At 37.7% G+C, this 20,301-nt stretch overlaps 1 protein-coding gene and 1 pseudogene across 1 annotated transcript in view; one reads left to right on the forward strand and one right to left on the reverse strand.

The window, feature by feature from the left end:
- Prkg1 (protein kinase cGMP-dependent 1) overlaps positions 1–20,301 on the reverse strand; it is a 1,109,494-nt gene that overhangs the window by 89,842 nt on the left and 999,351 nt on the right.
- On the forward strand, positions 15,369–15,848 carry LOC114710755 (annotated as a pseudogene).

A 20,301-nucleotide genomic window follows, 5' to 3' on the forward strand; every position in this document is an offset into this window, starting at 1 on the left:
GAAATATGCTAAACAATTTGAATATTTAAAACATTGTGTTTGTGTTCCATCAGAGTTATGTGAATAGAATCGAACTCAAAGATGATCCGGTGTGAGTGATGAGACCCTGTGGCTTGTGAACTCCCAGGTGGTCGACATGAAATCTGAACCTCTTGTCTGTGTAGTAGGTTGTACATCACCTGCCTCAGTGCTCCGAGCTGGGACTGAGGTACCCCAGAGGCCAGGAAGTTTCATTAAGCATTCCAAGGTACCTCTCACTAATGAGAAGCTTTGGCAGTAGTTCTGCATTTCATGCACATATGTAATAATATTCAAAAGCCATACTTCTTGAGTTTCTATAAAGTCTAGCAGCTGAATCCATGTCACTAGGGCCTCCTTGTCTGTACAGTGACAGAGCCCACGCTGGAGATCTCTCTTTGACCTCCAAAGCTCTATGAATTTAATACATTGACTCAGTGTGACCACCTGATATTGGAGGTCTTAAAGGTTGTCAAATGGATTAACCACATCATGCTGGTGTTTAGCAAGGAAAACAACCAGAAATAATGTGTGACTTGGTGATACGGCCATTTCAAGTTCAGGCGGTAGCTTGTATTTGGAAGTTCTTCTCTTACCTGATGAAGCTGTATCTATTGCCATTCGAGGACACAATGACATGTGTACATGTTACTTTTCTGTTAACTTTATCCTGATTATATCAAAATATGCTTTGAAACAATGAGTGATACAGTCATTAGGTAGAGTCTTGTTGTTAGCTGGCATGTCTGCTTATTTTTATCCAGGCTATAGTTGAAGTTCAACATGAGCTTATCACTCATGCAAGGGTGGAATGCATGCATCACAAATGCAAGGAAAGGGCTCCAGCTCTTTTGCACCTCTAGAGATTAACTCATAAGCAGGCTCAGTTTAGAAGTTTGAGGGCGGCTTAATCCCCAATACTCAAGTTTACTAACAAATATGCAAAATGTCTTAACATCCAGATAATCCTTAAACCTATTTGTAAAATGTCATAGAATTTCAATGGCAATCTGTCACTTTGTAGTTTGGGATTTTTAGTGAAAATTTTAGAGGAAAAGTATCACATTTAAGAAAACTGCTCTTGGGGCTGGAGAGATGGCTCAGAGGTTAAGAGCACTGGCTGCCCCTCCAGAGGTCCTGAGTTCTATTCCCAGCAACCACATGGTGGCTCACAACCATCTGTAATGAGATCTGGTGCCCTCTTCTGGCATGTAGGCAGAACACTGTACACATAATAAATAAACATAAAAAAAGAAAAAAGAAAAAAGAAACCGTTCATTTTAAAGCTGTAGGAGGCAAAGACTAAAATGTTGAGTGCAAGGGATATGTGTATTGTAGCATGGTTTTGATACTTCTGAAATGATTTCTGGAAACTCCTTACCTGGAGAGAGGGTGGCATGATCAGATCCTTCAGTTCTACTCAGATATGGCAAACAGCATCTTTTTGCTCTCAACAATAAAACCCTAAACAGCAAACAACTTATTTTTGCTTCAGGGGGTATTAACTTTATCGAAGAAGCAGCAGGAAAGATTCTGGATTGGCTTAGCTCATGAGCTTCCCCTGCTGACCTGCTATTGAAGTATTGTGTAATTTGCTCCTTTAACCATTCAAGGATTAGAAACAAAGTTCACCTAACTGATGTTGCTCTTACCTCTAAAGTCAAGTATCCTTCTCGACCCTTGGGATACTTCCCATACATCCACAAAAGAAAACACCTGCATTATTTTTTAATTCATCACTCTACTTGTAAAACAAAATTGTTTAAATATCAATGTAATTGGTAAGTTGATTAGTGCTGTCTTGGGAAACTATAAACTTTTGGTATACCTAAAAGCATTCGTATATGATAGGTTCCTATGTGTATAACTTGTATTTATAAAGATTACAATCTGCACACTACGAAAAGTGTTGCTTTAAAAGGCAGGTAAATAATTTTGTCCTTCTCCTATCACCTTGTTTAAAATTTACATAAAAGAATGATAAAATATATGCTAATTGAAAGAAACTCTTCCAAACTGCCCTCTGAAATTCTGTCTGCTGCTCTGCAGCACACCCCGACATAATGAAACACATGTCCAGAAACCATTTCCCTGTTGATACTGGGAGAAGTACAAGAAGTGCCCTAATTCTTGATTCATAATGACTTAATTGTGTGATGAATTACCCACGACTCTTAGACACTTATCAAAAATGGCCTCACTTGCCAGCTGGGCAAGCAGGGGAGATTATCTAACTGTGCCTGTTTCTTTACCAATAAAATAGAAATGACAAAGATGCATTCCTGACACATTGTAGTGAGGTTGCACAAGATAAGCACATGCACAATATCTGCTCTTTGTGTTTCCTGTTATTTTTATTGTCTAAAATGTCTGTACACCTAGAGGTACAGTTTTACAAACGCTTTATTCGATCAGTGTGTTGTGTATTTTAATTAGCATCAATCACATAGTTATATAAAATCATACTTTCATAATTATTTCAAAGAAGGTTTAAATATTGAATCACTCATATAACGTATTTTGAAGTTCTTATATAGAGGAAGCTTTATTTATATTACTATTGCTTACTCCTCATAAAGCCCATCTGCCCAGGATCCCCAGTGCTCCAGCTCTACCTCTGCTGAAGCACAGTGTTGCCTTAGCAAGTCAACTTCTAATTCACACAGCCTGGAGTCTCTTTAGACAATCCCCCAACTCTTGTTTTTATCAAAACAAAATGAATATCTTTACTTGCTGGCAAATATATGGGCATCAGATGTCTTCCATGCAAGCTGGTGAACCTTGTTTTTAAAATTTATATTTTAACTAACTTCATCTCTAACTCCATTTTATGCAATATTTTCTCTTCATAAGTTTGTGATACTTTCCAGGGAATAAGACCTTTGTTTTGGACTACAGATTTGCTGAAAACATCTTTCAGTCAATGAAGATGTTAACAAAAGCAAGATTCAAACATGAGCCCAAATTTACTTTGTTCATATGTTGAACCAGAGGTTTAATACATCACAATTAAGGTGAATTTTCATTTTCTCTTCAGTTTTTACTTGAACTTTGAGAACCAAGGGGATGAACTTTCCCCTGCCATTCCTGGTACATATGTGTGAAAACTCCTAGCGATTAACAAATATCTGAGTGGCTGTCAATTTTCAGTGTAGATGCTCTCACTATGGCAATCAATTCATTAAATTTAATTACTTAGTCAATTATTGACAAATTAAATGTAAAAACTAGTTATCATTCAGACACTCTACAATTAGAAGCCAATAAGAATGAGCTTGATATGCAAGCTATTATTTCAGAGTGATCAACAAAATATAACAAAATTTAAAAAACTTTAGAAGACTTAGGTCAGTGTAGAAAGGTGACAACCAATAGGTGGCAGGCTTCTAAGAATACCTTTGAGGGGAAACAGCCGACTGTAAAGCCAGCAATTGGGAAACTAAGATGGGAAAACAACAGAGAGTCTGGAGCCAGCCTGGGCTACATAGTGAATTCCAGGCTAGTCTGGACTACAGATAGATACCCTATACTGAGAGAGAGAGAGAGAGAGAGAGAGAGAGAGAGAGAGAGAGAGAGAGAGAGAGAGAGAAAGAGCTCTCTGTAAACCCTGTGATGGCCTCAGACTCACAGTCCTCTTGCCTCATAACCTGCAGTGCTAGTGTTACTGGTGGATGCTACTATACCTGTCTTTTTCTCATTTTGTGCCATTGATAATAGTTATGAGGCCAAAGATATCTGTGGTGTAATCTACTTTGTCATCACAAAGCTATTTAAACATTAATTTTAGCAGAATATTTCTCTTTCATTTAAACTAATTGTTAAATTGGTGCTTTACATACGTTCACTTTGAAGCAGATGAGACCTGCTGTAATTTATTATGATAAGTGTCCCCTTAAGGAACCCCCTCAGGATAACCTGATAATTATTTCACATTAATTGGCTCATACATTAAAATATTCCATTTTATTACCTTCATCACATGTCTGACACTTCCGGATAGTTGGTACTGTCACATTTCCACTTTAAAAATGAAAAATATCATTACCTGAATATGATTTTATGCTATAAAATTATCAGTAGATATAAAATAACGATTTTTCTAATTTATGAGCACTGATAGCTGTGTAACTCACTTTTTTTCCTATAATGAGTTTCATCAACTAAATGTTTCAGTAGTAAGTTTTATATTTTAAAGGCAAAGAGACAAAGACCATATAACTGCAAACTTTAAGGAAGCAATAGCAATCAAATCATTATTACTGTTAATATCACTATTAATATTAATAGCACATATTTAATTTTGTCTAATACTTAAATAGCTCAAAATTAATCCTATTAATTTAAAGTACTTTCTAATCCTAAGTATTTAGTCTGTGATCATTACATTTTAACAGCAGTCACCTTTCCCCCTTCCTCATTGGCATAACCATCTTGTTTCCATGGGAACTGTAGAGAAGGACCAAAATGGTAGAACATATCCATTTTGGATGGAAGCTGATTGGGTTGTTTTTCTACAGGAGTACCAGTTCTTCATGCAGATAAGAATGTGGACAGTGGCCTCTCACATGTATTACAGAGCAGTGGATAATCTTTTAAAAGCAGGAAATTCTATTTCTAGCTAGATGACCTTCAACCTTTCCGTGGAGATTTGGTTATTTGGTTATTTGGTGGTGAGACTCAGAGGGAAGTTGGTTTTCTTTTGTATGTTTTATGAAACGGTTTGAAATTTCTGCTGAAAAAAATATGAAGCAGCAAGAACCTTTAAAGCAGGTATTTGTTAACTCTAGATAAACTCACTTTAAGCTTTAACAAAAAATCCAAAATTAGTAGAGTTCGGCATTGGATATACACACATGTAGAGCAGAAAAGTAATTCTTCAATACGTATGAGCGGTTAGAGGAATGCCAATAAACATGCTTGCAGCTTTGCCTAAATAACCATTATTTCATATAGATTACTTTCCTAAGAACCATAATTTACAGCGAAGGAATCGTTTTTACTTTAGCTGCTTTGGAATCTCTGCAGGATGGGGGGGGGGGGTTTCTACTGCTTGTTTCTAGCAATGAAGACTTACCTCTCCTCTGTACATATTTAAGCCGTTTCAGAAGGGACCTGGGGAGAAAACTCAGTCAGTAAAGTGTTTGCCACGCAAACACAGGGACCTGAGTTCAATCCCCATTGCCCATGTCAAAAAGTCGAGTGTGTTTGTCATCCCGGAACTGGGAGTGGTGAGAGAGCTGGACAGCTCGAGCTCACTGGCCTGCCTGCCTAGCCTGTCCAGTGAGCCCCACATCTGGATGAGAGACAGAACAAGGTAGACAGCTCCTGGAGAACAACACCTGTGGTTACCTCGGACCTCCTCATGCATGTGTACATATGTGCATACTCACTAGAATATCCACATGAACGCCCCTCCCCTCCCCAGAGAGAGAGAGAGAGAGAGAGAGAGAGAGAGAGAGAGAGAGAGAGAGAGAGAGAGAGAGAGACTTTTGCAACAGACTGAGAAGACAGGGACTTTTTGTCACTCCCAGAGAATCCCACAGCAATCACCTAACTGCTGTAACTTTCTGTCCAATACGTGTCGCACCAAAGAGAAAGGACCGTGAAACTCCCTGAAAAGACAGAGAAAGACTTCAGCAAAGACAGGAGGAAATGAAAGCACAAGCAACAAGCTATGGCAAAGTCTTTACCTCAGCAGACCGAGGGCCAAGTTGCTTTGGTGAAATATAAATACTGTCGCATGTGCATGTGTTCTAGCTCATTGGTTGTTGAGCTGATGAAATTTAGGATCCCCACAGAAACAAGCTTCTAGGGCTGTATATAGATTATTGAGATTCAGCTATCGGATGGGATGATCCAACCTAAATATCGGTAGTACCATCCCATGGGATGTGGTACTGGCCTAAATAAAAAGACAAAGCAAGCTGAGCTCAGGTATTAGATGTTTCCCTAAGTATAGATTTACTGACTAGGAGCCTCTTTTTCCCACTGCCATACTTTCCCTGCTACTGGGGACTATGTTCTATAGACTGAGAAGCCACTTAGGCTACTTATGTCAAGAATTTTGTCAGGAATAAGACAAGCGACTGATCAATATGGCTTTTATATTTGCTACAAATCACTGATAGTTTCATAAAAACCTAAGATGGCAAACCAATTACTAATGCAAGCTAACTCCACATTAAAAAAAAAAAAAAAGAATGCAGACGGATGGTGGTGATGCATCCCTTTAATCCCAATAGTCCATAGGCAGAGGCAGGAGGATCACTGTGGGTTCAAGGCTAGCCTGGTCTACAGAGTGAGTTCTAGGACAGCCAGGACTACACAGTGAAACCCTGTCTCAAAAAAATGAAAAAGGGGAAATCCTTTTTTTTCTATAAATATTTAACATCTTAAGAAAACACAGTCTATAGTGGTACTGGTCTCTGACAAATGTTTAGTTAACTGGTATCATTGGCCAAGCTCTCTTGAAATAACATATCACTTTAAGGCAGTGAGAGAACCAACCTAAAATGACTGATGAAGAAATTTTTCTGACTTAATCACACATATCATTGCTAACTTAGCGGGCTGCCATCTTGGAACAAGGTGGGAATGAGGTAAGGCTAGAGACAGCATCTTGTGTTAAGTAATCTATATATACTCAAAAGCTCAAAAATGAAAAAGCTCTGTTGCAACATTGCTGAATAGATGTAACCTGGGTTCCTTGATAAATGACTGGTTAAGGCCAGGGGAGCAATAGCTCATGAAGAATCTAGATCATCTCTATGCAGAAAGCAATAGTTCACCACTATTGACATTAATCATTGCTTTATTCATAATCCTTAGAATACATAAGTACAAAAGGGTTATGTTATATTCATATAACAGTTTAGCATTTCAGAAAAAGCTTTAGATACATTTGCCTATCTCAATAATGGTATAATTGGTTTTAATTGGAGGCATTTGAATTTTCCAGATTCTCTGACATTTGGGTGGTTCTCATAATTTGAGCATTTAAATTACTGCTGCATTTAAATTACCCAGAAAGCAACTAATGAGTCATGTCAAGGGGAAGCAACAAACCAACCCGAGGGAGCTTCAACCAGAAAATTACTGAATACATCGAAAATATACTTATAATATAAAAATCCATGAATTCATAATGATACAAAATTTGCAAGAAAATAAAATTTAAAGACCTCACTTCTCACCAAGACAGAAGAAGTAAGGTACCAATTATTTGCAAATGTAATCAGTGGAGAGGGGTAGAGCAGACGCCTGCCTTCCTGTCTTGATGGAATACTTTGAGAGAAGACTGTGTATTACATTTCTGCTTGATAAGGTCAAAGTTTTTAAGAGAAGAAATGCGGCTAATACAGGTATGGGAGGAAGGATGAAAACGGATAGTGATCATTTAAAAACACAAGGAGATAGCTGACAGACAGGAGTCACCACTGTGATTCAAAACATTTAACATAAGGTTGATGCAAGACCATATAAAACTGCTGGGCTTTTATGGATGTCAATTCATGAGAGACCTGCCCTTTCCTGAACAGAAATGAAGGAGGATGAGTGGATTGGGGGTGGGGGTGGGAACAGAGAGGAGTGGTGGGAAGAACTGGGAGGAGAGAAGGGAGGGGAATATTGGAGAAATTATTTTGGCCACTCCACGTAGTTAAAAGGATATTTATTTAATGGCAAAACTCACAAATTAAGTAATGGGTAGGTCGCAGGGTCTGGGGAAGGTGTAATGCAGTCCAGCGGTGTTCTCCGGAGCTCTACACAGTCAATCTGCACTGGTCAGCGTCCCGGCACCGAGAGAGCGCCCAGAGCGAGCGCTGGCCCATCCAGCTCTCGGGTCCCCGGCGCCTCCTCGCCCCGCTCGTAGGCGTGACAGTTGCCAGAGTCTCAATGGGGGTTGGAACTTCCAGATCCAAGCTGGAATGGCTACCCACTACAGGGAAACCTCAGCCGGGATGTACAATAATAATAAAAACCAAAACAGAACTGTTAGGCTACTACCTCCTAATCAACCAAATCAGCTTAAGGTGTCAGGAAGTGAAGTGGTCAAGCACAAAATATTTTAAGACTCATTGAACCTCTTCAAATTTTTGTTGAAAAAAGTTGAACATAAATGTAGTCAGGTTGTAGGCTCAAAGACCCAAAGCTAGAGAGGCAAGCTCCACAGCACCATTTAAAAGCAACAAGGCAATCTGAAGTGGGGGATCTACACCAGGACACCAGCCTCAGCTTACCAACCCTCCAGAGTTTCTGCAGGAGTGCCCCTGTGACAAAGGAGCCTCAACAGACATCAAAACATACAGCTATGTATGATTATTTTTAGAGCAAATCATAATCGTCAAAAGTCAACAGGATTATGTTATATTTATATAACATTTTAACATTTCAGAATGCCCTAAAATACATTTGCCTATCTCAATAATATTATAATTGGTTTCAATAGAAGGCATTTGAACTTTCCAGGTTCTCTGACATTTGAGTTGTTCTTATAATTTGAGTATTTAAATTACTGCTGTTTGCTTTGTACAAGTTATATGGATAAGTAACCAGTCTTCAAAGAATGAATTAATGAATACAAATGAGATATTTTATAGTTTAGATGGCTATAGGCTTTTTTTTTTTTTTTTTTTGGTTTTCCTAGTCTTCAATATTATTAATGTCCATTATAGTAAAACTAATTTGGAGTATTTGAATTTTCTGGTTGTTGAGAGTTTTTGTAAGTGAGGGATTATGCTACATTTTACAGTAAATGGACATTATAATCCAATAAATACAGAAATAAATACATATTCTAAGCATCTATAGTGATTCAAGTTTCATATTCTGAAGGATGTCAGTGGGCACAGCATTACTAAAGATCAGGCTCTAAATGCAGGGACAGTACTCAAAGCAGGATGAGTTACTTGTTTGTTTTTGTTATTCTTGCATTTGTAAACATAATCTAACTTCAACCTGCCAGTGTAATTCATTAAAATGATGTGAAAGCCCACCAATGGTCACTTCAATTAGTAACTGGCAAAGAGAAACAAGTCAGTTCACTAAGACCTCAGAGGTCTAAGGAAAATGACACTCTTGACCACATTCAGCTCTTCCTGTCACAAACATATACCTACAGGGGCTGGACAGTTGAGTATAAAGCTTAAAATGTTCTTGTTCTAAAGATGTCAACAACCACACCTTATAACATTACAGATGAAAAAAATTAATAGATATTCATAAGTAAATTGGCATGAACAAATACTTCCTTGGCTTAAAGTCCTTTTTCCTTTACAAAGAATAGTGTTTTGATAAAAATAGATAAATTCTTAGGGTGACAAAGATGCCCATCTAAGGGCTCAGACAGCATTCCATCATTCCCCTCTGACAAAATAGCAGCACAGCTCTCATTGTTATTGTTGGATTTTTTAATTAGATGGTAAGTTTCACAATGGGAGAGAACTTATTTTCTACTTTGTATTCTTTTTGCCTGCTACATGTGAGGGAATCCCTTTTCTCTCTGTTTGATAATACGATTGATGTTCTGAAAATGGAACAATTAAATGAGAGGATAATTAATGTTGATGGGATTTATGTAATGTCAATTATAAATATTATTTTTGATCATTTCTGTTTTATCATTAAAAAAGTTAGTGAATATGGGTGACAAGATAAAGGTTTAGAAAAACCTGTTAAATCAGATCATAGAGATATTCAGACCCAAACAGAAGAATTTAGAAGAGAACAAATCTCAACATTGCATTATAAGGTTACAGAGAAACAGCCTAAGGTTTTCAAATAGTCAACCTTAATCTATCCAGTAACTTTACAGGAACTGCCAGATGATAGATATCCTCAAGGCTCTATAAGAGCTGATTGGATTCCTGTGCAAATGTTAGATTTGAGGTGATTCAAAAAAGGAATAGTCTCATATGGCATCCACTCATCTTTTGTGAAGCAGATGTTAAACTCATGGTCAACTTGTAATAGAATTATCCCTCACGACTGTTAAAACAGTCTTAGAGGCTGGTCCCAAATTACAATGGACAACATGGTAGAAGGATGAGGCTAAGACTACTGAACAATGGAGGAGGGCTTGAGGTCTTGAAATATCTCAAGATCAACTACTTGGAGAGGGTAATTATGCTGACACACAAAGACAATCTTTATATGATGACCACACCCTAGCTTTATGTCACGTGGCAGCCTTGAATGCTTGGGACAGAATTGAAGAAATAGGAAAGAAAATTGAGTCATTTACTAAAGTTATACAAGGCCCAAAAGAAACCTTCACTGACTTCTTACAAAGATTGACTTCAGCAGTAAATAGAATGATAACAAATTTAGAAGTTGGACATATAAAATTTGAATCTCTGGCTTTTGAAAAATGCTAATGCACATTGCAAAAGGGTAGTTAGGCCATAAAAGGCAAGATCAGCACCCTTGGAGGAATGGATCTGAGATACAATAAATATTGAATCTCATGATCATGATGATGCTTGGATAGAAGAAGCGATTTCTAGAGGTTTGAAGAAAAATCATAATGTCAAGTGTTTCAGTTGTGGTAAGCAAGGTCACCTAAAGAGGGACTGTAAACAGGGTGTTCCTAGAAACAATGTTTTTTCAAGGAATAATCCCAACAGAATGTCCCTCCCTTCTGGATTATGCAGAAGATGTGGCAAAGGCAGACATTGGATTGAAAAATGTAGATAAACAAGGGACAGACAAGGTAATTCTTGGCCTTTGCTATTGGGAAACTCCCTGAGGGGCTTCTTACAGGCCCCCATGTCAAATTCTGTTGTGTCATTTCCTGTCATTGTGGAAGAAATTCCCTCTCAGAGCAATTAAAGAACCTGGCGCACACCTTTAATCCCAGCACTCGGGAGGCAGAGCCAGGCGGATCTCTGTGAGTTCGAGGCCAGCCTGGGCTACCAAGTGAGCTCCAGGAAAGATGCAAAGCTACACAGAGAAACCCTGTCTCGAAAAACCAAAAAAAGAACCTAATACCTATTGTAAGAAACCATATGGCTCTGGATGATAGAATACCTTTAGAAAATAAAACAAAAATTTAAGGAGAAACCATAAATCAAAATTGATAAAAGATTAGAAAAGGGAAACTCCCCAAAGTTAGGGTTGGGGAAGAGTTTTGTTTTTGTCTCAGGGGAATGAAGCTAAGGAATCTGAAGACCACTGGACAAATGAGACATCTGAAGAAAAAGGACAAGTCATCCAGAAAACTTGTCCATCCAGAAAAAGATTTTCTGCACCTTTAATCCCAGCACTTGAGATCTCATGCCTTTGCTTGGGAAGCACACATACCATTATTCTCAGCACTAGGAAGTGATGGATGGGTGGAGAACGGTACATAAGGCTTGAGGAGACAGGAACTGACCCTTTCCAGGCTGAGGAGTCCCAGAGGTAAGATGTGGCAGTGGCTTGTTCTTTGTCTCTCTGATCTTTCAGCATTTACCCCAATATCTCCATCAGGTTTTTTTTATTATTATTAAAAGACCATTTAGCAAATTGAGCAACATACATGCTTTGCATTTTAAGTTTTAAAGCATTAGCTTACTTTATTCCTCACAATAATGACATTCCATTCTTTGATTATGGAGATGGCACTACCAGACCATTGCTAGGTGGACATGTACTTAGGATAGTGGAACATGTTACAAGAAGGTTACTTGGCAGTCTACTTATATTCATCCACCATAAAAAGGACAATGAACGACAAAAGAAACACTTCTACCCAAGTTGAGCTAAGTGAACCAATAAGTTTAATTGGGGTTACATATAAATAAGAACATGAATAGAGGGAAGTTTACAAATAACTACACCTTGGAGGAAGACTCCCTTTTCCTTACAGCATTGTTAATCTTAGGAAGTGGAAGGCTGCTAGAGCTTTGTGACTCTAGTGATCCTGTTCTCCTCATAATGAAATTGTTACTATTGCTCTGGCTTAAGATGACAATGGCCACATGTATCAGCAAGAAACATCTACAAAACAGATGTGTACCACTGTTTCCTCTTAGTTTCTTTCTACATCCTTCATTTTTAATCCAATTCCACATGTTTTTAAGGTAACTATGTTTAACGAGGTTTTATTTTTACTTAATTTTTAATGTGTATATGGGGGGAGGGGAAGGAGGCCTGTATGTGGGGGTAGTGCCTGCAGAGGCCAGAAGAGGGCATCAGATCCTTGGGAGCTAACAGGCAGTTGGAACATCTGTGCACATGAGCTGAACTTCAGTCCTAGGCAAGAGCAGTGTGTGCTCTAAACCACTGACTCATCTCTGCAGTCCTCCACAGTAACTAATAAGCATGGGGGACAATATGTAGTCATTGGATAATGTACATAATGAAAAAAATATTCATTCTGTTGCTGTGACAGACATCATGACCAAATGCAACTCAGGGGAGGGAGGGTCTATTTTACCTCACAGATTATAGCCTATCGTTGAGTGAAGTCAGGACAGAAACTCAAGCAGGGACTTGAAGCCAGCTCTGTTTGCTATGGCGCACAGCATTATTTCCAATCAAGAACTCATCCATAGCCAAGGAAGACTATCAGAAACCACAGATGAGGATGCATGGTAGCAGGCTTGCTCACATGCTTATGCTTAGGTGGCTTTCTTCTATAGCACAGGACCATCTATCCAGGGAATGATGCCACCCACAGTGGGCTGGGGCATACTATAGCAGTTAACAAAAACAAAAACAAAACAAAACAAAACAAAAAAAACAAAAAACAATCCCCACCCAACAGATATGCCCACAGGCCTACCTGACCTGGGATATTCCTCAACTGAGACTCCATTCTCAGATAACTCCAGGTGGTTGTTAAATTACAGACAAAGTTAGCCAGGACACATTGGTTGCTTTGTAAAAAAAAATGAAATTATAACAAATATCACAACTGAATTGGGAAAGAGACATTGCTCTTAGTTCCTTCGATATGCTTTTTAAACATTCTGACTCTAATCCACATGACAAAATCAGTTTTTGTCCTATACATCCCATACATATATACATGAGAAAACATGTGTGTACAAGATAGATAGAGATGAAAAAAATCACTAAGCAATACTTCTGTGTCTCACATATCCAACAACAGGGTAAGTGCTGAAGAAAATCCACCAAATGATCTTAGTGAGTCCTACTCATTAGAACCCATAGTTGAAAATCACTAAAAGATTTTACTGTTTTCCAACAAACCCTCAGGGTACTGTGATGGATAGTGTGAACTGTGGACTGTTCACAGTGTAGAATCACCTGGAAAAGGAATCTTAATGAGACAATGCAATCATCTACAGTAGGTTGACCTGTGGGCTTATCTTCAAGGATCATCTTGGTTATATTAACTGATATGGGAAAACCCAGCCTTAAAGTGGGTGTTCCCACACCTTAGACTGGGAATCCTGAACTTGTTAAATGTGGAGAAAGTGAGTTGAGCACAAGAATGCATGCATTTATTCTCTTTTGACTGAGGATGTGGCTAACGGCTTCAAGTTCCTGCTGCCTTGATTTCCCAACAGTAACGGAATGTAACCTAGAATTGTGAACCAAATAGATTAGATCCGTTCTCCTTTAAGCTGCTTTTGCCAGGGTTTTTGTTTGTTTGTTTTTGTTTTTCCACAGCAACAGAGAATGAAACTGGGACAAGTACTAACTTCTTATTGTCCTTGAGATCTTTTTGGATTCTTATGTTATCCTCAATTTTTTTTTAACACAAAAATTTCACCTTGTCCCTGTTCTGCATCAAAGGATACATAGATGCCAGAGGCTCGTGGAATGGTGATGCTGTGCCTGCCTAGTAATTTCAGCAATTTCTAGCTGTTTCTTCAATCAGAAGAAAGTGAAACCAGCCAGAATGTTGTTCTTAGAAGCACATGAGGAACTGAGATCATGTCAGCAGGCAGCAGGATGATAGCATGGCATTGTACGGGTGGAATCTATGGCTAGCCATTATCACAGGAGAAGGGATCTAAAGAAGGCCAGACCCTCTATTTCTAAAAGTTAATCAAACCATGTTCACAGAACATATAATGCAAAAATGTGTGTGTGTGTGTGTGTGTGTGTGTGTGTGTGTGTGTGATATTTGAAGAGGCTCATTAAATATGTGCCTTTTCAGTCCCCTTGAACACCTCTACTTTTTGCCTGTAGCCTATTCTATTTTGTAATACATGCAATTTCACAATATGCATTGGTATTATATTATCAATGTAATAGCAAATGTTCTTTTTATGTAAATCTATTTCCATGTTTTCTTTCTTAATATGATGCCAGGTTTTGAAATTATAACCCAAGAAATTATATGACTGTAAAGAAAACTCATTGCATTATAACAAGTAATTACATTTTGAAGTGAATACAAAAAGTAATAGCCAATGTAAAAAATGCCAGCTAACAATGCACTTAATCAAAATGAGTGTTTTTTGGTTAGCTTCCGCTAACCTACCAGCGCTGACATCTTAAACCCAAAGATTCAGTATCTGATGATCCAGAATCTAACAAATTAATTATTCCATCATACATTTTAAAGCTGTAAATGAAGTCTTAAAATTCTGACAAGTATGATACTATCACTACAGGTAATCATTTCTGTTGGAAGTGGAGTGTCATTTCCCCCAAATCAATTAATAACAGATTTTCAGGGTTTCACCCTATCATTCTGTCCTGTTCCCCAGGGTATATTTGGCAATGTGTAGAAGTATTGTTGTGACTCAGGAGTTGAGGGTTATGATACAATACTGACATCCAGGAGACAGAGGTCGGTGGTTCAACACCCTGTTCGTTATATAGTCTCCCTACATTCAAATGTTAGAATTACCCAGCCTGAAATGGGGCTAAGGTTGAAAACCCTGTGTTAATATAGACAGCTGTGGTCTTTCTACAGTTAATGGCAAAGGGCTGGCTTATAAAATAAGCTTATCAATAAAACTATTAAGACATACTGTTTCTGAAACTGTTATTACATTTACATGATGGAGATTGATAGCTAAACACTGGTGCATTAGAAGGCAATTGGTAATGTGGATTAAATAATGTAATATGATATCTGATAACAATGATCCAATTCCAAACTAGTCCACTAATTACAGGATGAGAAATTATTCTTATGATACAATTAATAAAATGAGTTTCCTATTTTTTATTTACTTGAATATTGACATTATTAAAAAAACAAAGTATTTAAAAGTAAAATATTATAGAAATGTATGTAAATAACAATGTATGTAAAAGGAAAATTGTGTAAAATAGATAAGCTTTGCCTTCAGTCCAACAGAGAAGCATTTGCTTAAGAGTATCTGATTTTAAATAAGGAAACCCAGGAGTGAGTCCACCTCTCTTTTTCTCAGGCTGCCGGGAAGATGGCAGACATTCAGACGGGAACGTGCTTATTACCAAAAGCAGCGCACTATCTTTCAAAACAAGAAGCGTGTTCTGCTTGGAAAAACCAGCAAGGAAAAACTCCCTCAGTACTACAAAAACATCGGTCTAGGCTTCAAGACGCCCAAGGAGGCCATCGAGGGCACCTACATAGACAAGAAATGCCCCTTCACTGGTAATGTCTCCATCCGAGGTCAGATCCTGTCTGGTGACTGACGAAGATGAAGATGCAGAGGACCATTGTCATCTGCAGGGACTACCTCCATTACATCTGGAAGTGCAATCGCTTTGAGAAGCGCCACAAGAACATGTCTGTGCACATGTCCCCCTGTTTCAGGGATGTACAGATCGGCGACATCGTCACTGTGGGAGAGTGCAGGCCCCTGAGCAAGACAGTATGCTTCAATGTGCTCAAGGTCACCAAGGCTGCTGGCACCAAGAAGCAGTTCCAGAAGTTCTAGGGAGATTCTGAACAACTCCCCAGAACAAATAAAGTGGTTTTCTAGCTCACACACACAAAAAAAAATAGTGTCTGATTTTAAATATTATGTCTGATTTTTAAGTACACATATTCTTTTCCCAGAAAAAAAAGTACTTTACTTTGAATTTTGTGATCTCTCATGTGGCATATAGATGAAATAAATAGTTAAAAATATGAGCCAAAAAAAGCATACCCTGAACACTGCAGTTGTTTTTCATGATATAGTTAATAGTATGCATTTGTGTTTATTAAGAGAGGTATCATAATTATAGGCATGTCTTTACAGTTTTGTCTTCTTAAAATGTGAATTGCTATGTGGTATTTTCATTATGTGGAAACTGTAGCTTGTTTCACAAACTAAGACAGCTAGCTGTCGCTGGGTCATGTAGCCTTATGGATCCATTTTGCATACGTTCCCATTGGTTGAAATGTGCATGAATATAATTCATTTCTTCTCTGGTAGCCCTGTTTTCTTTAACTTCCTCCTTGTTCCCCAACTTGTGCTAGCATGTGAAATTATTACTCTGATATTCACGTCAATGCCAAAGAAAACACTAATATTACCTATGTGAAAAGAGTCTCCCGAAGAAAGACTGACATGGCCTCCTAGTTTATACTGCCCAAATTCCTATCTGTCATTTGGTCTCTGTTCGCATAGATGTGGGTGGCCATTTACTGAGACTGCAGGAAACTTTCGAGCTCACTTGAAATGCAAAGGTGATAGGCAACCTAAAGCATATTCTTCCTTGCTCATTTAATTGTTTTTATAATAAAGTGAGCAGGTTGGAGTGTGAAAACTCTGAGTCTACATGAATAATTTCCACACTAATGTGATGAGCAGAAAATCTGGTTTAGGAAAACACATTCTTTGAATGAAATTGACAGTCCTATAAATCAAGTTTATTACCATAGCAGGCGTACTATGCTAAAATTTTTTTTTACACCATATAAACAAACAACAGCTGGGCAATTGTTACTAGACCTGACTATTCCAAGCCCTTAAACCTAAACTTGCCTTAGAGTCAATATTTTTCAAAAGCTGTCTTATTTCCTTTTCAAGCACATTGGGATCACAACTTCCAATGTGCTCAATCAGTAACTGATTGAAAGGGTCTAAACTGCTTGTTCCAATTGTGCAGACTAAAGCAAGGGCACCTGTTTCATATCTCTGTATGTTTCATAAACCAGGGAGCAGGCTGGATGCCTGACGTGATGGATGTACTTTATAAAGCTGACTAACGCCTGTAATTTATGCAGTGAAGGCAAATGGTGTGAGCCATGCAAATAGCTCTGAGCAACAGCCACACTCCAATTCTATATTGTGTCTTTTTCAAGTAACAATTTAAAAATGTAAATTAGTAACGTATATTATGTTCATTGTATCAAAACTGATTTGTGCTGCCATTTAAATCACTACTTAAAAATTATTTCATTCTGATAGGATTCATTGGGAAATATTATTATAACATTTTCCAGTTTCAAAAGTACTCTATAATTTTCTAATAGCTCTTTATTGAAAGATAGCCAAGCTTATTATCATATCTAAATGTCATATCAGAAAGAGAAAGATTCTATGTATAATGGTGAAAATGAAAAATTCTGTTTCTATGGGCTAATTTATTTAACCCTTCTGAATTACCATAACTAACCAAGCAAGTCTGCCTGATTTTTAAGCAATTATTTTAAATAGCATAAGTACTATGAGCAATACTCAAAAATTAGAATAGGAATGAATATAACTTACTGTTTAAAAAAGCATACACAGCTATTTGTTACTTCTTAAGTATGTTTTCTGTTTATGCCACAGAAATGTCTTTGTTATCATCTTAGAAAACAGCCAAAGTCAAAATGGTGCTTGCGTAAAGAGGAGTTAGGTTTCCAAAAGAGTGCCTGAGTGTGGGCCTTCTACATCTTAGAAATCTAAAGCAGAACGAGAAGGAAGGTTTTAGGACCATCCCTCTCAGATCAGAAAACAGGCCCACAGGGTGCTTGCTCAAGTTCACATGGTGCTGTCAGGAAATCCTGCTCCAAGCACCTAGCTGATGTTCCTCTCCCTGTGTACACGCCCTTGTCAACACATCAGCCAGGTCACCCGGCCAACAGCTGGCTAGCATGGCTCACAAGTTTTCTCTCTAAATAGGCCCCCATTTGATTCACAACACAGGATTGAATATATGCTATATCTATGTAAGTCATAAAGAGAGTTTTTATGGCAAATATTTGTCACTTGAAACTGCCAAGAACATACAGGAATACACTAGATTTTTTTTGTCTTTATATCTATATAAGTCATAAAAAGAGTTTTTATAGCAAATGGAATTTGTTGCTTGAAACTGTCAAGAACATACAGGGATAAACTAGATTTTTTTTTTATCTTCATGCTTTTAAAAAGTATTGCAAACAGGCTTAGGACATGAGGAACACTGAAAGGACAATGTATTGGGTTGTTCTGAATGCTGTGCAAGAAGTTTGGGGCATTGGAAAAGCCAATCTTACTGCTTCATGGGACCTAATTATCTTGAGTCCCATCCCTCTTAAAGCTTTGAAAATAATTCTCAATTATCATGGGTGAATATGGGAATGTTGGGAAGGATGTGTCCTTCCTTTGTATTTTAATTTTTCAAAAATAATTTTATTATAAAAATGTGCAAATAAAAAAACCAACATACCAAAATTAACCAAATGCAAAATGTATATATCCCATTGAACTTCTACACCTGGAGGAGCCATTTTGAAAGGAAACTTGAAATTTTACATTGGATATTCTACTTTCACTATCAAATACATTTATTGCACTTACCCACCAACAAAATTTAAAGATGCATGAGAAAGTTAGAAGTAGAAAAAACAATTAACTTTCTATCTTCTTTCAAAACTCGTGTTCACTGCTTGTCTACTTTCAATATTTCCACATCCTTAATATTTAACCTCTTCTTGTTATGTTATACTGTGCTACATACATTTATTATTGGCTAGATAACATGTATGAAGAAAAACATGCATTTTTTTTAGATTGTATGACCATGCTTAATATTAAACATTTTAAATCAATTCATTTTCTTTAGAGGTGAATAGTAATGATATATATCACATTTTCATTATACATTCATCTGTTGATGGATGACTAGGTTGATTCCAATTTTGTGCTACAATGGATAAAGTGGCAATAAACATGGGAGTGCAACTATCTCTATGGTAGGATATGGAGTTCTCTGGGTATATATCCAGAAATGAAATATCTGGGCCACGGAGTAGGTCTATCTTTAATGTTTATGAAAAATTTCCAAAATGATCTCCACAATGACTGTGTTCATTTGCAATGCCACCAAGAAGGACCTATGGATTTCTTTCTCTCCACATCCTCTCCAACATCAGCTGTCAGATTTATTGATGACAGCCTTTCTGACTGGAGTGAGATGGCATCTCAAGGTAGGATTAACTTGTCTTTCTTTGTTGACTAAGGAGACTGAACACTCTAAAATAGTTACTGGACGTTTGTGTTTCTCCTCTTGGAAACTATCTATTCCATTCATTTTCCCATTTGCTGATTTGCAGTGCCTTCTCAGGAGAAGTAAATAAAATACAGTTAACAACCCAGTAACTCATCTGTCTTTGTCAAGCAAGTCAGCAGTGCTGGAATTTTAGTCACCGTCAGTCCTCTCTCTGTTAACTAGAAGAGGGTGCACACAAGTTTATCCTGGGATCCCATCTGTGAAGTCTTGCTACCTGAGGAGTCTTCAAGATAAGCAGAGTGGAAAAGAAATCAGCCAACGGCCTTTGGGAGCTTTAATTTTTAAAAAATGAAGTAGATGTAAATTTCCTATCCAAGGCCACATAGTTTTATGATGAAATCGCATTTTAAAAAATGCAGCTGAATCAGTCTCACTGTTCTCGAGAGAGAAATTTACTTTATGCTCTTTGAAACCTCAAGTCATACTGAATGTATGTATTGTACGGATGAATGTTGGTATTGGTGGTCTTAGAAGCTAGTCTATACCCCTTGTTAGCCTGTCAACACGCCCTGGAATTCAAAAGCAAATAGTTCTTGCAAGGCTGAAAACCAACCTCAGGGCGAAATACTGCAAAATTTTTTCATTTCCTACCCTTTGCCCTGCAATAAAATAAAAAATAATTTCTATTGCCCAGACTCTGGGGCTATCCTCTGACAGCTCAGCCCACAAGTGATCATGAGGTTCCAATTCTGGTCTGAGGACTAGTTCATGATGCCGTTTACAGCATTCTTTCCATTTAATTGGCATAGCATTCTCATTTGGGAACAGGATATTGCTCACTTGAATTCTTTCCACAGGGGAAGAAACAATTTTCTAGGCCCATTTCCTTGAGAATTGCTTAGATCAAGACTGAGTTGTTTAAACTAAATTGTTGATAAGATTGTGGGAATGCTAAGATCTTTGTTCCAAGAGGCCAAGGAG

The sequence above is a fragment of the Peromyscus leucopus genome, chromosome 1 (genome assembly GCF_004664715.2).
Source record: "Peromyscus leucopus breed LL Stock chromosome 1, UCI_PerLeu_2.1, whole genome shotgun sequence".
Lineage (NCBI taxonomy): Eukaryota > Metazoa > Chordata > Mammalia > Rodentia > Cricetidae > Peromyscus > Peromyscus leucopus.